The sequence below is a fragment of the Pan paniscus genome, chromosome 9 (assembly GCF_029289425.2).
Source record: "Pan paniscus chromosome 9, NHGRI_mPanPan1-v2.0_pri, whole genome shotgun sequence".
NCBI classification, from domain to species: Eukaryota; Metazoa; Chordata; class Mammalia; order Primates; family Hominidae; genus Pan; species Pan paniscus.
This window is the reverse complement of record NC_073258.2, coordinates 124,533,260-124,554,166: the sequence shown is the minus strand read 5'-3', so window position 1 is coordinate 124,554,166 and position 20,907 is coordinate 124,533,260. Positions and strand designations below refer to the sequence as shown.

Sequence of the window (20,907 nt, the reverse complement as noted above, 5' to 3'; positions counted from 1 at the left end):
GTCATTTGGAAAAAGGCACTCTGACTTTTTGAGTTTTCAGCATTTTGCATTAATTCTTTCTCATCTTGGTAGGCTTATCTACCTCTGATCTTTGAGGTTGCTAACCTTTGAATGGGGTTTTTGTAAGGTCTTTTGTTGCTGTTGTTGATATTGTAGTTGTCTTCTGTTTGTTTGTTTTTCTTTTAACAGTCAGGCCACTCGACTATAGCGCTGCTGCGGTTTGCTGGGGTTCCACTCCAGACCCCACTCTCTTTGGCCTCTCCTGCATCTGCAGGAGGCAGCTGGGGTCCCCCACTGGAAGATCTCACCCAGTCAGGAGGGACAGGATCAAGAACCCACCCCATGAAGAAGTCTGGTTGCTTCTTGGTAGAGCAAACATGTTGTGCTGGGTCGGGGGAAGCCTCTTTCATGAATATGGGACTGCCCATATTCTCCTCAGCCAGCAGGACAAAATGGCTGAGTTTACGGAACTGCAGAGATGGCGGTTGTTCCTCCCCTTGGGAGTTCCCTCCTAAGGAGAGATTAGATCTCTGTCTGCAGAGCTGAGGACCCATCCAGTGAGGAGAAGTGGGTCAGGGTCCCGGTTAAAGAAGTAGTCTGGCTAAAGAAGCAGTCTGTCCACGATCTGGTAAGGCAGCTGTACTGTGCCCCTGGCAAGCTGGGATGGCTGAGTCTACAGAACCACAGATATGGTGGTCATCCCTCCTACCAGGAACTCCCTGCCAGGGAGAGATCGGAGTTCTGTCTGTGGAACAAAGGACCCACCCAGTAAGGAGGACTGTGTCAGGGCCCAGGTTAAAGAAGCAGTCTGGCCCCGATCTGGCAAGGCCATTGTGCTGCACCGTGGGGCCCCCTATTCATCTGGACTGTATGCGTTCTCCACAGCCAGCAAGCTGGAATGGCTGTTTCCCTCTGAACCATAAAGATGGTGGCCGTCCTTCCCTCCAGGAACAAGGTCTTGTCTCCAGCCGACTTAACCCTCTGCCCTTGGCTGGCCGGATTCTAACCCAGTGGGTCTTAACCCATGAGGTGCTGTGGAAGTGGGGCCTACAGAACGATGCTGCTTGACTCCCTGTATTCAGCCTCCTTCCTAGGGATGTGTATAGAAGGATTTTCCACCTTGTCAGTATCTCTGGCCCGAGCATGCAAAACTCCTGGGTCTTTGTGTGTGTGTGTAAGTGGCTATTTTGCCAGGACTCTGCCCAGCTTTCTGTAACAAACCCAAGGCCCTTGTGATGTGGGCTCATGAGGGGATCTTCTGCTCTACAGGTTGCAAAGACCTGTGGGAGAAGCATGGCTTCCCAGGTGAGTCACACAAACACTCACCACCTCCCCTGGCTGAGGATGAGGGTTTCTTTGGCCCCAAGCTTCTCCTGGGTGGGCCATCACTGCACCCCCCACCTCAAACCTGCTTCTCCCCACTCTCTGTGGATCTTAACTGCTTGCCTATTCATTCCTAATATGATAACCTGGATATTTCAATTGAAGGTATTGTATTCACTTGCCCCTTTTCATTCCTCTCCATGAGTGCCATGGACCACAGCTACATCTAACTGGCCATTTTGTCCCCAACCCAAAATGTCTTAATGCAACTCAGCATCAACTCAAAAGTCCAAAGTCTTCAATTTAATCTGAGAGTCAAGGCCATGTTTCTTCCACCTATAACATGTAAAATCAAAACAAGATATTTACTCTAAAGACACAATGGTGGTAAAAGCAATGTGTAGACATTTCCCATTTAAATAGAGAGAAATTGGCCAAAAGAAAGAGGCAACTGGCCCACACAAGTTTGAAACCCAGCAGGCAGACATTAAATCTTAAAGCTCCAGTGTAATCTCCCTTGACTCCATGTCCCACATTCTGGGCACACTGATGTGAGGGGTGCACTCTGAAGGCCTTAGACAGTTCCACCCCTGCATCTTTGCAGGGTGCAGCCCCTGTGGCTGCTCTCACAGGCTGGAGTTAAGTGCTTGCAGCTTTTCTGGGCTCAAGGTGCAAGCTGCCACTAGCTCTACCATTCAGGGGTCTGGTGGGTGATGGCCCCATTCCCACAGGCAGTGCCCCATAGGAGTCTCCATGTGGAGGCTCCAACACCACATTTCCCTTCAGCACTGCTCTAGTAGAGTCTCCGTGCAAGGGCTCCACCTGAAGCAAGCTTCTGCCTGGGCACCCAGGCCTTTCAATATTTCCTCTGAAATCTAGATGAAAGCTGCCAAGCCTCCTTCACTCCTGCATTCTGTGCAACTGCAGGCTTAACATCATGTGGAAGCCACCAAGGCTTACAGCTTGTGCCCTCTGGAGCTGTGACCTGAGCTGTACCTGGGTCTTATTGAGCCATGACTAAAGGTGGAACAGCCATGATGCAGGGAGTGGTGTCCCAAGGTGGCACTGGGCAGTACTCCAGGCCTTGCCCAGAGTGGGGATGTCCTAAAGGCCTCTGGGCCTGTAATGGAAGGGGGATGTCCTAAAGACTTCTGAAATGCCTTTAAGGCCTTTTGCCCATTGTCTTGGCTATTAGTACTCGGCTCCCTTTTAGTCATGCTAATCTTTCTGGCAAGTGGTGGCTCTGCAAGCCACTTGGATTCCTTCTCTACCACACCGCCAGGCTGCAAATGTTCTAAACTTTTGTGTACTGCTTCTCTTTTAAATATAAGTTACAATTTTAAGTAATTATTTTGTTTGATATCTGATCCCAGGCTGTCATAAGCAGGCAGGCCACATCTTGAATGCTTTGCTGCGTATAAGTTTCTTCTGCCACTCTTAAGTTCAACCTTACACAGAGACCTAGGATATAAATACAATGCAGCCAAGTTCCTTGCTAGGATATAACAAGGGTAACCTTTGCTCCACTTCTCAATAACTTCATGATTTTCATCTGAGACCTTATCAGCTTGGCCTTCGCTGTCCATATTTCTATGAGCAATTTGGTCATAATCACTTAACAAGTCTCTAAGAAGTTGCAAACTTTCCCTTGTCTTGCCATTTTCTTCTGTGATCTCCAAATTCTTCCAGTGTCTTCCCATTACTCAATTCTAAAGCCACTCTCACATTTTCAGGTATTTTTATAGCAATTCTCCACTCCTCAGTTCCAATTTTCTGTGTTAGTTCATTTTTGCATTGTCATAAAGACATATCTGTGACAGGATATTTCTGTTTCCACTCATGGCAGAAGGTGAAGAGGAAGCCAGCACATCACATGGTGAGAGCAGAAGCAAGATGGAGGAGGGGTAAGTCTCAGACTATTTAAAATAACCAGAACCCACAAGAACAAACCTAACAAGAACTCCCTCATTACCAAGGGGAGGGTGCTAAGTCACTCATGAGGGATCTACCTCTGATCTGATACTTTCCACTAGGCCCCACCTCTGACATTGGGAATCACATTTCAACATGGGATTTGGAGGGGACAGACATGCAAACCAGATTCAAGATAAGTGACTAGAAGCAGCCAGAAGGAACATCTGACACCAAGAGACTGGGACATTGAGAAGACAGGCACACTCTGAGCAGATCTTCAGAGTAAAGGCATTGAGAGTGGACAGAGGGATGACACAGAGGCTGGGCTGAAGGGAGTGGAAGCCAGCAACTCTGCATGGAGCTACTGCACACTGGGGCTCATTCGTGGCCCTCAGTTCCTGGGGGAGGAGCGAGGTGAATAGGCAAGAAGTGACTGCTCTCACCACAGACCTCTGGAATCCTGGCAACAGGAGACCCTATGAGCCCCATGGGCACTTGAGCTGGCAGGGAGAGCTTCTTAGAGAGGTGGTAGGGGCAGGACTCCAGCCTGTGCAGAGCCCAGGGGGTTTGGTGTGGAAACATCTGCAGTGGAGCATGGCCAGGGATACCCATCACCCAAGGCTCACTATGCTCCTCTAGGAGACATTAGCCTTAGGGGGCCTATTGGACATGAACAGAGCAGGGTGTCTTGCCTGTGAGATGGGTCCAGCCCAATCTGAGCAACTCCCCGTCTGCTGCCCCCACCCCCAGGACCACAGCCTGGCCATGCATGCTTACAGTGCAGCCTCAAATACCCAATCAAGATGTTTCCTGAGTGCCCTTATCACAGCTCCCTCACTGGCAGACTGCATCTGACCATGGAAAAGCACCAAAAGAGTGGCTCCCACCATCATGTACTATCCCACCCACACTGTTCCCTGACTGCAGCCTCTCCCATGCCACTCTTCCAGCATGCACTCACCTGTAGCCACCTCCCCACCACATTGCTGGCATGTGAGACAGTGGGTAGACCTCAACTCCCTTCACTCACTGGCACATGTGTACACATGCACCCTGCACCACTGCTACTGGTATGAGGCCACCCCACCCCTGGCTGTGCCACCATGGCCAGCACAAATGCACACACAGATGCCAGCAACCCCACTCCCCCAACACAGCTGCTGCTGCTGACATGAACACACACACAATGACAACCCCAACCCCCGCATACGCCACCACCACCCCTGCTACTGCAAACACAGGCACAGAGGCTGGCAGCCCTGTGTGCAACAGCAGCCTGCCCCCACCACAGGCCTTGCCAATGTGACCATGAATAGGAATGCCACAGCTCCACTCCCACTGGTACCCCACCACAGGTGATGAGCATAGTACCCTGCCGCACTGCCGCTATTGCTGGCACACATGAATGTACATGAATTCCACTGCTACTGCCCCAGTGAAGTGCTTTGGCTGGCACCACCCATCAGAGTGCTATGGCCAGTGGTCCAGGAATATCTCAGCTGCTCCAGCAAAGGTTCCTAACTTTGAGAGGCCAGAGAACAAAGCCAGAGGTCTGATACCAGCCCCCAGAGTTACAGCACACAACCCAAAAGCACTAGGCTGAGCTCTAGCCCCCTAAAACCTTCCAAAAATAAAGCCAGTTGACTGAACTCACATTATACCATTATCAAACCTGCAAGGGCATCAAAGAAGATAAAAGAACAAAAAAAATCCAAAGGATAGCAGCTTCAAAGACTGAAGGAATATCAGCCCACACAGATGAGAAAGAACCAGTGCAAGAACTCTGGCAACTCAAAAAGCCAGAGTGTCTTCTGACCTTCAAACAACCTTACTAGTTCTCCAGCAATAAATTGGAATCAGGCTGAAATGACAGAAATATAATACAGAGTATAGATAGAAATGAAGATTGAGATTCAGAAGAAAGTCGAAACCCAATTCAAGGACTCTAACGAATACAACAAAATAATATGGAAGATGGATGATGAAATGGCCATTTTAAGAAAAAAAATCAGACTGATCTGATACAGCCAAAAAACTCACTTCAAGAATTTCATAATGCAATCACAAGTATTAACAACAGAATTGACCAAGCTAAGGAAAGAATCTCAGAGCTTGAAGACTAGTTCTCTGAAATAACTCAGTAACCCAAAAATAAAGAAAAACCAATAAAGAAGAATGAACAAAACCTCCAAGAAATATAAGATCAAATAAAGAGACCAAATTTACAATTCATGGATATCACTGAAAGAGGGACAGAAAGCACGCAACTTGGAAAACATACTGAGAATATTGCCCACAAAAATTTCTCCAACTTTGCTAGACAGACTGATTTTCAAATTCAAGAAATGCATGCAGAGAATCCCTTAGAGATACTATACAAGATGACCATCCCTAAGACACATAGTCATAAGATTCATTCTGCAAGGTAGAAATAAAAGAAAAAATATTAAAGGTAGCTAGAGAGTAGGTGCAGATCACCTACAAAAGGAACCTCATCAGGCTAACAGTGAACTTTTCAGAGAGAAGCCCTGTGAGCCAGAAGAGATTAGGGGCCTGTATTCAGCATTCTTAAAAGAATTTTCAACCAAGAGTTTCGTAGCCAGCCAAACTAAGCTTTATATCTGAAGAAGAAATAAGATTCTTTTAAGACAAGCAAATGCTAAGGGAATTTGCTACCAACAGACCTGCCTTACAAGGAGTTTGTAAGGGAGTGCTAAACATGGAAAGAAAAGACCATTATTGGCCACCACAAAAACACACTTAAGTACATACACTAGTGACAATATTAAGCAACCACACAATCAAGTCTGCATAATCAGTTAACAACATGACAGTATCAAATCCACACATATCAATATTAACCTTCAATGTAAATTGGCTAAATGCCCCAATTAAAAGGCATACAGTAGCAAGTTCAATAAAGAAGCAAGACCCAACTGTATGCTGTCTTCAAGAGACCCATCTCACATACAATGACACCATAGGTTCAAAGTAAAGGGGTGGAGAAAAATCTACCAAGCGAACAAAACAACAACAACAAAAAAAAAAAAAAAAAAGAAAGAAAAAAAGAAAAAAGGAGGGGCTACTACTCAAATTTCAGACAAAACAGACTTTAAACCAACAATGGCCCAAAAAGACAAAGAAGGGCATTACATAATGGTAAAGGGTTCAATTCAACAAAAATACCTAATTGTCCTAAATATATATGCACACAACAAAAGAACACCCAGATTCATAAAGCAAGTCCATGGAGACCTACAAAGAGACTTAGATAACTACACACTAATAGTGGGAGAATTCAATACCCTAATGACAGTATTAGATCACTGAGGAAGAACACTAACAAAGATATTCAAGATCTGAACTCAACACTTGACCAAACAGACCTAATAGACATCTGCAGAATGCTCCAACCAAAAACAGCAGAATATACATTCCTCTTATCTGCACATGTCATATACTCTAAAATCAACCACACTCGGGCATAAAACAATCCTCATCAAATTTTTCAAAACTGAAATCATACCAACCTCATTTTGGAACCACAGCACAATAAAAATAGTGATCAATTCCAACTACTTGGGAAGCTGAGGCAGGAGAATGGCATGAACCCAGGAGGTGGAGCTTGCAGTGAGCCGAGATCACACCACTGCACCTCCAGCCTGGGTGGCAAAGTGAGACTCCGTCTCAAAAACAAAAGACAAACAAACAAAAAAAAAGAAAATCTAGAAGAAATAAATTCCTGGATACATACAACTTCCTAATATTGAGCCAGGGAGAAATGTAATCCCTGAACAGACCTATAATGAATTCTGAAATTGAGTCATTAATAAAAACCCTACCAACCAGAAAAACCTCAAGACCAGATTCACAGCTGAATTCTACCAGATGTATAAAGAAGATCTGGTACCATGCCTACCATTTCAAAAAATTGAGGAGGAGGGCTCCTCCCTAATTCATTCTATGAGGCCAGCATCATCCTGATACCAAAACCTGGCAAAGATGCAACAAAAAAAGAAAACTTCAGGCCAATATCCTCGATGAACAGAGATACAAAAATACTCATCAATATACTAGCAAACTGAATATAGCAGCAGCACATCAAAAAGCTGCTAATCTACCATGATCAAGTAGGATTTATCCCTGGTATGCAAGGTTGCTTTGACATACACAAATCAATAAATGTGATTCACCACACAAACAGAACTAAAAACAAAAACCACAGGATTATCTCAATGGATGCAGAAAGGGCTTTCAATAAAATTCAACAACACTTTATGTTAAAAACCCTCAACAAACTAGGCATTGAAGAAACTTAGTACAAAAAATTGAGAGCCTTCTGTGACAAACCCACAGCCAACATCATACTGAATGGGCAAAAGCCAGAAGCCTTCTCTTTGAAAATCGCAACAACACAAGGATGCCCTCTACTACCACTCCTATTCAACATAGTACTGGATGTCCTAGGCAGAGCAGTCAGGCGACAGAAAGAAATAAAAGGCAAACAAATATGGAAAGAGGAAGTCAAACTATCTCCTTTTACCATCCAACATAGTAATTCTGCTCTTAAGAATGTATCCAAGACAAATAAAAACAAATATTCACACAAAAACAGAAACTCAAATGTTCATGGATGTTATATTCATAATAGCCAAAATTTGAAACAACTCAAGTGCCCATTATCTGATGAATAGATACACAAACTGTGGTATATCTACGCAATCTATACAATTGATCATCTTCAACAGTACAAAGGCAGAAGCGACTGATACCTGAATCATTTGTATTATTGTCAAAGCATCAATTTAAGTGAAAGGAGCAAGGTACAAAATACTATATGCTATAAGATTCCATTTATGTAAAATTTTAGAAAATTCAAAATTATAGTGATATGAAACATGTCAGTGGTTTTCAGGAGCTGAGGTTGGGGAAGAAAAGCATTTATTGCAAAAGAGCACCAGAAAACGTTTTAAGGTAATGGAAATATTTTAAAAATATTGTCATGTTGATGACAGTGGCTATATGACTGTATACATGTCAAAATTTAACAAATTATACATTTTAAATTACTAATTATGTATAAAGCATACCTCAATAAATGGATTTTAAAATATCTACATATATATGTAAATAATCTCACTTTGAAGAGCAGCTGAAAGCCTATTTTAAGACATGATGAACATGTCAGATTTTTTTTAAGTTTTCCAAGTTTCTATTTCTCTGAGGCTTTAAAGCAGGTCTCTAAGTTTTTCCTGAAAACACCCAAGAGAGTTTTCCAGGAAACCTTAACTTTTTAACTGTGATTAGTGACTTCAATTCTAACATTACTTGATTGCAGTAATAATAAACCTTTTCTATGCAATAGTCCCAAGAGCCATTCTAATCCCGATCTCTGAAGGTAAACAAAAAATCATTAAAGATCACAATTATAATCACTTTAATATAGGGAAGGTCATATTATTTTCTGGGGCGAGCAAATAAGGTAGATGTATCTAAAATCAAGTCACAATATGCCTGATGAATAAGCAGGAATACCTAAACAAAATGCTGAAGGTTAAAGAGATTACTTCACTGAATACAAATATAATATTTTCTAACAATCAAGAATGTTAAAGTAAAATAAGATGATTTAAGAATAGCAAGTTTAATGTCACTGGATAACTTGTTGAAGATATTGTAGAACTTTTTAGGACAAAGTTGGCTCAGATGCCCTTTAAGTTTTCTTCTAACCTGACATTCTGTGGGTTTGAAAACTTCAATTTTCTGTATGGATCCACTGAAGAAATAGAAATTGACTGGATAGACAGGAAATTACATTCCTACTGCTGAAAAAATAATTGAGAGTTCAGAAGCTTTCGATCATTTTACCAGTGATCTAAAATAGAAGTCAAGGACCTGTGCTTAATTCAGTCATGTCTAATGTCTTGATTCATTACCAAATCGAAATTCTTTTGGCAAAAATGTAGTCCTTGAAACTCAGAGGACTATTCGAAGTTTGAGATCCACTAGATATGCAGGATGAAATGATTAAATAATGGTATAACACTTGGACTTAGTATAAATCAAGACTTAGACTTCTTCAACAGGACTAAGAAAAAGAACTGGGAAAAGTAATTAGAGGTTATAAAAAGATAGCTTCTCAATCAAGGGAAGACAGATGGAGTATTCCAGCCAAAATTGAATAACCATTCGGTATGGTTCTGCAAAGGGGATTAAGTGTGGTATAAGGAGGAGTCTCAGCTAAAACAGAAGTAGGTTTATAGAGAATTCAAAATTGGAGCAAAGAAAGCATTTAAAGAATAATGAATGACATGGAGTAGGAAAAAAATACTTGAAGTTCAAATTTCTGAACATATTTGAATGAAGAAATTACCAATTGTTCTACAAGCAGTGTAATGTAAGTATACTTTGTCATGTAATTATCTGTATTTATGTCAAACAATCTAAGTGTCACTTATATTTGTTTATGGGTAATTTTATAAATTAAAAAGTAATTACCATTCTGTCGAATATTTTATGAGGGAGGGTGTCAAATGTTATATCTTTATCCTAAGTATGTAATTAAATCTTTTAATATACTTCAGTAACAAACATTTTTACATTTTACTGATAGTAAAGGACTTAAGTTACATCTAATCCCCAACCTGCATCACATCTTATTTCATTTCTGTTCACCCTTTCCCAACCCTATGTTCTTAACAAACATTTAGTGAGCACCTACTAGGTATAAATCACTGTGGTAGGCACTGTCTTAGGACCTTGAATCTGGTATTACTACTTTTGCCATTTTAGAGATGAGGAAGATAAAACTCAGGATGCTTAAGCGTCCTATTAAAAGATCATAAAGCTACAAGTGATTAAACTAAAAATATAGCATATCATTGATTCTAAAACCTGCTACACTTTTTCCTATTATGCCACATTTTCCTGACTAATTCTTGAATCTTTAAATGTGCAATTTTACGCAATTTTCTAAGGATCCACAGAAATGTTAATGAGGGAACAAATGCCCCCAAAAATGAAAGCCTAAATTGTTACACACAGGTCTTTACAGTCCAGAGAGCCCAGAGCCTTCCTTCCTAGATATGATGAGTTCCTCAGGGCCCTGAGATAACCTTAAAAAGGCCAGGTTCTTTTCAGAAGTTAAGAGGCTCCACAAAGGAGAGAGATGCTACATACTCAGTTCTTCTCAGAGACGTACATTTGACCCAAAGTATAGCAAAATAGAAAGCTCGCAATACCATTTTTTTCCCATAGTGATAATTTTTTATGACAATCATGGCAAATAACAACTCTGTTTGTTTTCAACCACCACAGATTTTGATTGTTTACAAATTGTATAATGCTTTTGAAAAGCCTGAGTTGCTCAATTTTTAAAATACCAGAGGGAAATCAAGCTCCTATCAGGGTCCTAAAAGACTACCTAGCAAGAAAAAAAAAAGTAAGACATTAAGGATGTTGTAAAGAAATTAGACAAATGAAAGGAACAATGGGATGATGGGCATTGAACAATGGGATGATAGGTATGAAAATCTTCATTATTCTGCCTTAAGATATCTGTCAGTCTTCAGTGTTATCAGTGATGAAGAGAGGAAGGGGAAAATGCAGGGGAATTCTAAAGCTTTTCTCCTTGTCTACATAGTGTGCTCTATTCTATTTTTGTATTCTATCTCAATAACATTATTACTTGCCTAACCAGATACAGTTTTTGCTCTTTGTGCTGTAGTCAATAGTTTAGAAGTTTATTGTCTGGGCAAAAGAGCAGTAGAGCGAGGAGAGAACATTAGAGTATTTGTGGTAAAAAGAGTTTCTATTGGTGCCAAGAGCCTATTTCAATAGACATTACTCTTTGGAATTCTTTAATAACTTAAAATATAATTAAACAGCCCACCTTGTAACAATTCGAAAAATTACTAGAAGAAGTGGAATAATGCACTTTACTATTGGAAACTTCTCTTTTTTCATAGAATTTCCCCTTTTTGTTTGTCTCCCACCTCTAAACTACGAAAGATCTTGATTAGGCATTGTGGTGTTTGGGTTTCTTCCCAAGCCCGGCATTAATATTGCAGGAATCAGTTTTCCAAAACTACACAGATCCTGATAACTGGGCAAAGAAAAACACACCAGGAAAGTACAGGTTGTGATAGAAGTCTGTACTGGATATATGAAAACACAAGCTATAGAGCTTACCATTGCTTACCCTTGTGGCAGCTGCAACCTCATGCTTAAGGGAGACGCTTCCCCAATTCTGATTTATTTATTTAGTAAATCAATGAGCACCTTCTGTGCTCAAAGAATGAGGTATGAAATAGATATGGTGTCTGACCTCATGAAAAACAAAAGAAATATTTAGACTGGGAAGGAATATGGAGAGGACCAATACTCATGGATTTAGAAACCAGGACCAAGGATGTTAAGGAAGTAAAAAGAGCTACTAAGCTCAACAGCAAGTCAAGTTATTCCATGCCACTTTCATTTGAAAATTACTCTTAAATAGACAAAAACCACTATGCATTTGTAAAGTGTACTTACCAACAGCTTAGAAATGTTAAAAAATTATAAGAAACCAGAATTTTCTTATATGGAACAGAGAAGATGAAGATAATTATTAAAATAACAAGGATACCTTGATTCATGAAAAAATGAGTAGTGAATAAAAATAAAGAAGCAACTACAAGAACCAGAAAAAGTCACAGCCAGATTTGCAAATGGAAATATGTTTAGAAAAAATGTCTTAGCTCTGAGACTTACCACAATTAAGATAATAGCATTTATTTTACTTATTTATCTAATTTTCTGTCTCCCTTAACTATACTGTAAGCTTCATAAGGGAAGTTTTTTGTTGTTAACATTTTTGCTTTGTTTTTGCTTCGTATTTTTTGTTTTCCTCTGATAATAGCTCCAGCACCTGAAAATTTGCATGATGCACGGCATATGCTAAAGAAAACTATGTGTTAATTAAAAGAATGAATAAATGAAAAAATAATAATGGTAACAGCTTCTGGCAGGTCACTTTTCCCAGGTAGAGAGTCTGAGGAAATGGCCCCCCTTAAAGAGGAATTCTGTGTGCACCACGTTAAAAAATTTACCTAGTTCAGGGATATAAATTAGTTGTTTTAACTTGAAACTAGAGCACTGGTCACAAAATAATATACCAGAGGACAGTGCTTCAACTGAATTACATAGACATGAAACAGATCTTCGGTGAAGCTGGGCAGTATTCAGAGATTAAGCTGAGTGTTTCATATACATCTTTTCGATAGATCAAATACATGTTTCGGCATCCACTTTTCTGCAGTATTATTAATAACCTACTCTTCAAATGGCTGGGAAAAAAATGCCGAGTATAAAAGACTTCTTTGGGAAAACCTGTAAGAATCAGTTGGAGAAGGGAAGGGGAAACGTTTGTTGTTCTTTTGGATGCTGCCATGAATGTAACGTGGCAACAAACAACAAAATAACGACAAATAATCATTTTCCCGTAAGACTTTTTTCAAAATATTTAAAATAGGTTACACAGATTATGAATTATGTATCATGGACCTACTTGTTCCATAACAGTGTAGACATCAAAACATTTCTATTATATAAAGTAAAAACAAAGAAAAACTAAGTAGGGAAAGACTGATTGATTAATTTGTGTCCAATTGTCTATTACACTGATATTCAAAACATGGTAACAATAACAAAAATGAGTAGAGGTAAATGTAGACTCCCCTCAATTTAACTGTCTTGGCCAGTTTTAACAGTTTCTGTTCTTTGATTTAGAAGATGTCTTCAAAGTTGAAATAACTTTGAGAAAAGTAACACTTTTTTTTGTTTTTTGTTTGTTTTGAGACAGTCTCACTCTGTCACCAGGCTGAAGTGCTGTGGCGTGATCTCAGCTCACTGCAATCTCCACCTCCCGAGTTCAAGCAATTCTCCTGCCTCAGCCTCCTGAGTAGCTGGGACTACAGGCACCCGCCACCGTGCCCAGCTAATTTTTGTATTTCTAGTAGAGACAGGGTTTCACCATGTTGGCCAGGATGGTCTCAATATCTTGACCTCGTGATCCGCCCACCTCGGTCTCCCAAAGTGCTGGGATTACAGGTATGAGCCACTGCACCGGGCCTAACTCAAGTTTTATTAACCTTCTTTTTCTCAATTTTTCAAATAATTGACCGGATTCTCAGTTTAGTATGCCTCTCTTTTTAAGAACAGAATTTAGCTGGGAAAGTAGTAGGTCAGGAAGAGCGAAAAAGAGACAGGAAGGAGCATTGTGTAAAAGAGACTAAAATCATAAAGACTAGAATTATAGGGACCATGAGGATAATTTCATTCAATCAAAACTTTGAAATATGAGAATACTGAAGTTAGAAGAAGTAATGTCATTTACCCAAGGGACCACATAATAAAGTCAGAAGCAGACTGTGAACGAATCACTCTTGACTCCTCACACAAAGTTTTTTCTATTTCACTCTTATCACAGATATTGGGAGTTGAAAACTTCCGTAAGTTGAGTATCATCTCTGTATTTTATCATTTTTTTTAAGAGATGTGCTTCCCACTAAGCATTGCCTGCAGTGGACATCCAAAATCAGACCACAGTGACTGAGTTTACCCTGACGGCCTTTCCTGTTCTTCAGCAGCTTCAAATTTCCCTTTTTGCAGTCCTCTTCTTTACTTATATGCTTACTCTAACAGGAAACGTTGCCATCATTTCCCTAACATGTGCGAATCATCGCCTCCAAACCCCAATGTACTTCTTCCTCAGTAATTTGTCAATTTTGGACATTTTTTTCACCACCTCAGTTACCCCAAAGCTATTAGCCTGTCTCCTGCAGGACAAGAAGACCATATCTTTTGCTGGGTGCATCACCCAAACTTATTTCCTTTGTTTTCTTGGGGACAGTGGAGTTTATCCTCTTGGCAGTGATGTCCTTTGACTGCTACGTGGCCATCTGTGACTCCCTGCACTACAGCATTATCATGAACAGCAGGGCCTGCCTCCTACTAGTTCTGGGCTGCTGGGTTGGAGCCTTCCTGTCTGTGTTGTGCCCAACCATTGTGGTGTCCAGATTGCCTTTCTGTTACAAGGAAATTAGTCACTTCTTCTGTGACATCACCCCTCTGCTACATGTGTCCTGTATAGACACTCATTTCATCGAGATGATAAACTTCCTCTTATCTTCCCTCATCCTCCTGACCTCACTGGTGCTCACCACTGTGTCCTACATTTACATCATTTCTACCATCCTGCACATCCCCTCAGCCCAAGGACGTCGGAAGGCCTTTTCCACGTGCACTTCCCACATCACCGTCATTTCCATTGCTTATAGAAGCAACATCTTCAGGTATGTGAGGCCCAGCCAGAGTCATTCAATGGATTTTGACAAGGTGACAGCTGTCCCCACCACAATGGTGACCCCTCTTCTGAATCCCTTCACTTATAGTCTAAGAAATGAAAAGGTAAAGGCAGTCTTGAAAGAAGCAGTCAGCAAAATTATGTCCTCATGGCACAGGAGAACTTAAAACTTTAACCAAGCTTTTCTGCTCAGAATGGTTATTTTCATCTCTAGCTCAGTGTGGAGAAAGACAGATTTAGACACCAGAAAATCAAAGGCATATGGGAAGGTATGAATAGGCTCAGTGCCGCATCAGAGGCAAAGTACTGTAGTCACAGTTTAGAAGAGACAATTCAGCCATAGAGAAAATGACATTCCCTGAACTCTATGATTGAACCACTGTGCATTCACAATATCATGGATTAATGAAAAATACAAAACTAAAATCAAAAAACCTAAATTTTGAGCCTGGCTTTATCACCTTTTTTTTTTTTTTTTTTTTTTATCGAGTGACACTTAGCCTATCTGACCATTTGTTTTCTCATCTGTGAAATGGGGACGTTGTGCTTTTTCTTTTTGTTGTTGTAGGCTTAGCTAAGATGGTCTAAGAAATGAAACCACATATAATTAAAAACAAACACTTCTACTAGTTCTTTTCAGATGTTGCAAGCCTTCAACCTTGACAGTTAAATATTATATAATAATAACAATAGCAAGAAAGGAATAATAATAATAATAACATAATCCAGGGTTTGTACAGTATACTTAAATATATACGCATGTATTTCATTTATTCCTCCTAATAACCTTAGAAAGCTGATATCATTATCTCCATTTTACAGATGAGAAAACTGATGTTTACAGAGGTTAAGCATCTTGCCCCAAACTACATCATTGGTAAGTGGCAGAAATTTAGAATACGTGCACTTCAGACTCCTTTAGCACCCCACTATATTATAAAGTGTGGAAGGAAAACTTAAGAGGGGAAACCAAATTAGCCTGGAAGCTACCTTCTTTTTCTGAAGCCAGAAGCCAACAGTTAGACAGACCTGCAGATCAAGGCAGACCAGAAGTGGGATACAATTAGAATGGACTGAGAGGCAATTTGGTTTGAAAGGAAAACTATTTATTCAGAAGCCGTAACTGACCATGAGTCTAGACTGATCATCTATAGCAACTGGCGAATATGGCCATCATATATAGAAGATCATCTTAGCATTCATTTGGTTGAGGAAAAAAAAGTATCAGAAAACTAATCAAGCTTGCTTAAGTAAACTATGTACTTATCATAATAATCAAAAGTGCCATATGGAACCCCAGAAAATAAGAAACATCAAAACCTGCTAAGTGACAAAAAGAAGGAACTAGAAATTTGTAAGGAGCCAAGGTAGGTATCCTCTTCTCTTCAAGTCTCTGATTTCTCCTTAGGTCTCTCTGTAGTTGTATTTCTCTGTATTATTTTTCTCCATATACTTTGTGGTAGGCTGAATAATGGCCCCTAAAGATATCCAGGTTCTGACCTCTGGAAACGGTGAATGTTATCTTATGTGGCAAAGAGATTTTTGTAGATGTGATTAAGTTAAAGTTCTTGAGATGAGGGATTATCCTGGATTACCCAGGTGGGCCCTACATGTAATCCCAAATGTCATCGTAAGAGCTAGGCAAAAGGAGATTTTACTACAAAAATGAAGGCCATGTGACGATGAAAGCAGAGAGAGATTTGATGCTGCTGCTCTGCTGGCTTTGGAGACAGAGGAAAGGGCCACAAACCAAGAAATAAACCTCTGAAAGCTAGAAAAGGCAACGAAGCTGATTTTCTCCCACAACCTCCAGCATGACTCTGCCAACACCTGGGTTTCAGCCCAGTGAAACTGTTTTTGGATTTCTTGCCCTCAGAACTGTAAAATAATACGTTAGTGTTGTTTTAAGCCACCAAGTTTGTGGTAATTTGTTACAGCAGCCATAAGAAACTAATATACACCTGATTTGCTTTTCTGTCTCTGCAGTGTTTTTTTCCACTTTTCTGTGCACATGGAAGATAGCTGCTTTTGCCATTCACAAATATATGTATATACTCAATTACAGATATATATTCAATATATAAGGGTATAGATATTGAATGTATTTGAATGTATTGATATGTATTAAATTTAAGTGGATACATATTTAAAATGATCTGAGTTCAAAATCCAAATTTCTGGGAGGAGGATATGGTTGATCCAACTAGAGAGAGATTTCCACTTCTGATTCACTTATTTGTAAGAAGAATGAGTCAGCAAGGTATCAAATCACCGTGTCCACAATGCCAATAAGTAGGTGCTGTGGGAGTAAGCTCTCTAAAAAGAGAGTAGGAATGGGAAAAAGACAGACTCTCTAGCTGAGTGGACAAAGATAGGGACCTTAAGAATTGGCATGGAATCTCTCAGCAAAGAGCAGGTAAAGAAAGAGCTGTCTTAGGAATGAATTCAGAGTATTATAAGAGAGCACAGTCCATCATAAGCTAATGAAGTGGACAAATGTTTAAAGACAAAAAGAAGGTAGACCAAAGTCACCAAGAATGAAGTAGTCCTGTAATTTTCTGCTCTGTGCTTATAATCAGACCCTAATTAAGACAAGGTATCAAAAGTTACCATATTAGGTTATTATTGCTGCCATAACAAATTCCCACTAATTTGGCAGCTTCAAACAACACAGATTTGTTATCTCCTACTTCTGTAGGTCAGAAGCCCAACACAGGTCTTACCGGGCTAAAATGTCAGCAGGCTGCATTCTTTCCTGGGAGCCCTAGCAGATAATCCATTTCCTACACCTTTGGGTTGTTAACAGAATTCATTTTCTTGAAGGCTATACTATGGTTTCAACCTGGAAATTTGTTTCACTCGAGGAGGAAATTTATTCCACTAAATCTAAGAAATTGTTTGTTTTGCTATGGTTATGACATTGAATTAAGTGGTAGTGATAAAATGCTAAAAAAGACCTTTAACGTTGAAACACGGTATACATTTTAATCATGAGCAGTAATACCTTTAAGAGCTTCTTAAAATCTTAAAGCCAAATCACCTATTTTGAAAAGTCATTTTAAAGCTGGAAGAAAATCCACTATACAAAATGTTTAAATAACTTTGAGTGGGATTATAATTATATCTCTTTTTCCCACATTTTGGAGCTTTAAAACTTGGGAAGCATATGTCAATTTTAATATTGGAAAAATTAACAAACATAATTTTTCATAAACAATAAAATATATATTAGGAGAGTTAAGTTTAGATGTTTCCTGAAGTAGGAGATATGATTTAAAACTTTTCTTTTTATTTTACAGTTAAAGAGAAAAAACTGTCATGAGTTCACTTGAGTAACAGACTTATAAAGAATACGTTCTTACTAGCACAGAGACTGAAGTTAAAAAAATTTTTTTAAATTTTTTAAAGGAATACATTCTTAAATTGAGATTCCTCCTCCATAAAGATAAATGCAAATCCTTGAAAACGTCTACATCTTAAGAACCCGGTTATTTTTAAAATTAAATACTCCAAAGATTTTTTTAAACCCTTGGATTTATGAAATTGAAAGTATAAACTGAGGGAAGTGTCCTGAGAAAAACTGAATGGAGTATTCTTTTAATGGTCACATTCCCATTCCCATCTGCCACACAGAAACTGATCCCCTTCCTCAAACCTTATACAAAAATTAACTCAAGATAGAGTAAAGACCTAAATGTAAAACCCAAAACCATAAAAACCCTAGAAGAAAACCTAGAAAATACCATTCAGGACATAGACATGGGCGAAGACTTCATGACTAAAACACTAAAAGCAATTGCAAGAAAAGCCAAAATTGACAAATGGTATCTAATTAAACTAAAGAGCTTCTGCACAACAAAAGAAACTAGCATCAGAGTGAACAGCCAACCTACAGAATGGGAGAAAATTTTTGCAATCTACCCATCTGACAAAGGTCTAATATCCAGAATCTACAAGGAACTTAACTAAATTTACAAGAAAAAAAAAAAAACAAACAACCCCATCAAAAAATGGGCAAAGGATATGAACAGATGCTTCTCAAAAAGGACATTTATGTGGCCAACAAACATAGGAAAGAAAAATCATCATCACTGGTCATTAAAGAAACGCAAATCAAAACCAAAATGAGATACCATCTCACGCCAGTCAGAAAGGTGATTATTAAAATCTCAGGAAACAATATATGCTGGTGAGGCTGTGGAGAAATAGGAACACTTTTACACTGTTGGTGGGAGTTTAAATTAGTTCAGCCATTGTGGAAGACATTGTGGCAATTCTTCAAGTGTCTAGAATCGGAAATACCATTTGACCCAGCAATCCCATTACCCAAAGGATTACAAATCATTCTACTATAAAGACACATGCACATGTATGTTTATTGCAGCACTATTTACAATAGCAAAGACTTGGAACCAACCCAAATGCCCATCAATGATAGACTGGATAAAGAAAATGTGGTACATATACACCATGGAATACTATGCAGCCATAAAAAAGAATGAGTTCATGTCCTTTGCAGGGACATGGATGAAGCTGGAAACCATCATTCTTAGCAAACTAACAGAAGAACAGAAAACCAAAACCCACATGTTCTCACTCATAAGTGGGAGTTGCGCAATGAGAACACATGGACACAGAGAGGGGAACATCACACACCAGGGCCTGTCAGTGGGTGGGGGTGAGGGGAGGGAGAGCATTAGGACAAATACCTAATGCATGCAGGGCTTAAAACCTAGATGATGAGTTGATAGGTGTAGTAAACCACCATGGCACATGTATACCTATGTAACAAACCTTCACATTCTGCACATGTATCCCAGAACTTAAAGTAAAATAAAAATGTCAAAAACAGAAAACATATGGCAAACTTACGAAGTGTTGATACATTTTTTTAATTCCAAAAGTAATATAGGGCTCTATTTCCAATAAGCAGCCTGAAAGTATTGCACCTTTGAAAAGAAATCAGCCTCACAAATAAAAAAAAGGCTAAAATTAGAGTCATCAAAAAAGAACTGCTTGAAGCCTGGCTAATTAAAAATGGCATAACAAAGCAGAGATAGATGGAATATTTACTAATTTTTTTTCTTTTTTTTATTTCTTCTAAAATAAATGGGATACTTGTGCAGAATGTGTAGGCTTGTTACATAGGTATACATGTGCCATGGTGGTTTTCTGTACCTATTGACCCATCCTCTAAGTTTCCTCCCCTCACCTCCCACCCCGCAACAGGCCCTGGTGTGTGTTGTTCCCCTCTCTGTGTCCATGTGTTCTCAATGTTTAACTCCCACTTATGAGTGAGAACATGCGGTGTTTGGTTTTCTGTTCCTGTGTTAGTTTCCTGAGGATGATGGTTTCCAGCTTCATCCATGTCCCTGCAAAGGACATGATCTCATTACTTCTTATGGCTGCATAGTATTCCATGGTCTACTAAAATTTTAATGAATCATTATAAAAGATGAGTGGTCCCGATGTTTCACCAACTCTTCAACCTGTAAAAGGACCGCAAGAGATTCACTCAATTTATACTAGTTTTGATATTTTTTTAAAACTGATTTTTTTTTTTTTAGAGTGGTTCACATCTGTAATCCCAGAACAGGGAGGCCAAGATAGGAGGATTGCTTGAGTCCAGGAGTTCAAGATCATCCTGGGCAACATAATGAGACTCTGTCTCTACAAAGAAAGTCAAAAAAGTGGCCAGGCACGGTGGCTCATGCCTGTAATCCCAGCACTTTTGGAGGCTGAGGCAGGCAGATTACGAGGTCAGGAGTTCGAGACCAGCCTGGCCAATACGGCAAAACCCCGTCTCTACTAAAAATACAAAAATTAGCTGGGCATGGTGGTGCATGCCTGTAGTCCCAGCTACTCAAGGGGCTGAGGCAGAAGAATCGCTTGAACCTGGGAGATGGAGGTTGCAATGAGCCGAGATCACACCACTGCATTCCAGCCTGGGCTACAGAGCAAGACTCTGTCTCAAAAAAAAAAAAAAAGAAAGAAAGAAAGAAGGAAAAAAAAGAAAGAAAGAAAGAAGGAAAAAAAAGAAAGAAAGAAAGAAGGAAAAAAAAGAAAAGAAAGAAAATTTAAAAAGTTAGCTGGGCTTGGTGGTGCATGCCTGTAGTCCTAGTTGCTCCAGAGGCTGAGGCAGGAGGATGCTTGAGCCCAGGAGTTCAAGGCTGCAGTGAGCCATGATCATGCTACTACAGTCCAGCCTAGAAGACAGAATAAGACACTGTCTCAATAAAATATAAAATAGAATAAAATAAAATAAAAAGAATCCATAATCCCTGCAGATATAGTGCTGACCAAAATGGTGTATGGCAAAAAGCAGG

General features: G+C 39.7%; 1 pseudogene; it reads left to right on the top strand.

The window, feature by feature from the left end:
• Positions 1–2,336: 2,336 nt before the first annotated feature.
• Positions 2,337–19,057, top strand: LOC100978920 (olfactory receptor 6M1-like; annotated as a pseudogene).
• The last annotated feature ends 1,850 nt before the right edge of the window (positions 19,058–20,907 follow it).